Source organism: Solanum stenotomum, chromosome 1, assembly GCF_019186545.1.
Source record: "Solanum stenotomum isolate F172 chromosome 1, ASM1918654v1, whole genome shotgun sequence".
Taxonomy (NCBI): domain Eukaryota; kingdom Viridiplantae; phylum Streptophyta; class Magnoliopsida; order Solanales; family Solanaceae; genus Solanum; species Solanum stenotomum.
In genome coordinates, this window is record NC_064282.1 from 69,978,536 (window position 1) to 69,980,012 (window position 1,477).

The 1,477-nt window shown below is 37.4% G+C and overlaps 1 pseudogene; it reads right to left on the reverse strand.

Annotated features, from left to right (window-relative positions):
• Window positions 1–1,477, reverse strand: part of LOC125856001 (histone deacetylase 14, chloroplastic-like) — a 35,140-nt pseudogene that overhangs the window by 20,153 nt on the left and 13,510 nt on the right.

Consider the following 1,477-nt stretch of genomic DNA (forward strand, 5'->3'; position numbering starts at 1 on the left):
AGCCCTTGGGGCGGCACACCTTGCAGAGCGCCCAGCAGGCCCCTCTGAAGTCTGAAGGTTGGCGCCCCGCACCTCTCAGAGCGCCAAGGACGCCAATCTTCCCCATTCCTTCCCCACTTTTTCATACATGTTCCTTGGTAATGTACCTATGTTTTATAGTTGTTTCAACACTCTAAGGTACATTTAGACATCCCGAACTCATCCATAAACATGAGATCATTACCCTTGAATCCATAATCCAATTCAGGGCGAGTTAGGATCAAAGTCAAGTGAAGTTGGAAGTCAAGTGAAGTTAGAGCAAAGCTTAGAAGTTAAGCAAGTCAAAGCAAGTTTTTCAAGAGTCTTTATTGAACGTTTTAACTTCATTTTAAGGCTCAAGTTCCAAGTTAAGTATAGAGTTCCAAGTTAAGTATAGAGTTTCAAGTTCAGTAAAGAGTATAGAGTTTCGAGTTAAGCCAAGAGTAAGAGTCAAGTTCATTTCTCAAAAGTTATTAGGGAACTAAGTATTCCCAAAGAAGTTTATAAATGTTTTCACATTTAAGATGAGAGGAAATTGAGATTTCCAAAAGAGTTTTGAGCAGTTTGAGTACTATCTCTTTTTGAGAAAAGATGAGTTTTGCGAAAGAGTTTCTAAAACATGATTAGTATGACAAATCGAATATGTCATCAATGTTTAAACAGTATTGTCTCTAGATATACCATCAATGTTTATGCAGTATGACTTTCCCGAGACATCAATGATCATATTAAAAATATGGTTTTGATATGTTCTTTTTAGAAAGAGTTTTCAAGTGCCTTTGGGCTAAGTTTTGATTAATTATCTCAACTAAAGAAAGATGTGTTTAAAACAATAATGAGCTAAAGTATTTTTGGGAGTAGTCTTGAGCACCGAATTGGGGACACGAGTTCATATTAACTCAACTCTCCATAAGAACCATGTAGCCAAGCATGGGATTTGATGGGTCATAATTTTTAGATGATCACGTAAAATTAAGCTAGTGGATCCACTAAGTTTAAGTTAAAGTAAGGTCCTATATCACGGCAAGGTATAGGATGGTCCTTGGGCAACATGAGATAAAACGTTGTATCACCACTTAGGCATGTAGTGGTGGCTGTCGGTTAGAGAACTTCCACAGTAGAAATTGCATGGTTCCTCGAGGGGTTCTACTTAGTATGGATGGGGGTATGGGACTTCATTCATGCATTGCACAAGTAGACTTTGAGAGGAACCATGGTATTTTCATAATATTATAAATATGACTTTTACGTCATGTTTTAAATAGTTTTACAAGCTTTATATGTTGCATGTGTCTTATTACTTTATATCGAGTTCAGTTACTCATGAGTTGAACAGAGCCAAGGTAAGTTCTCTTTTGTATCCCTTTCAAGCTTAAGTTGTTGTTTAGTTGTCCAGCTCGCATACTCGTACATTCCATGTACTGATGTCAGTTGGCCTGCATCTTATTATGATGCAGAC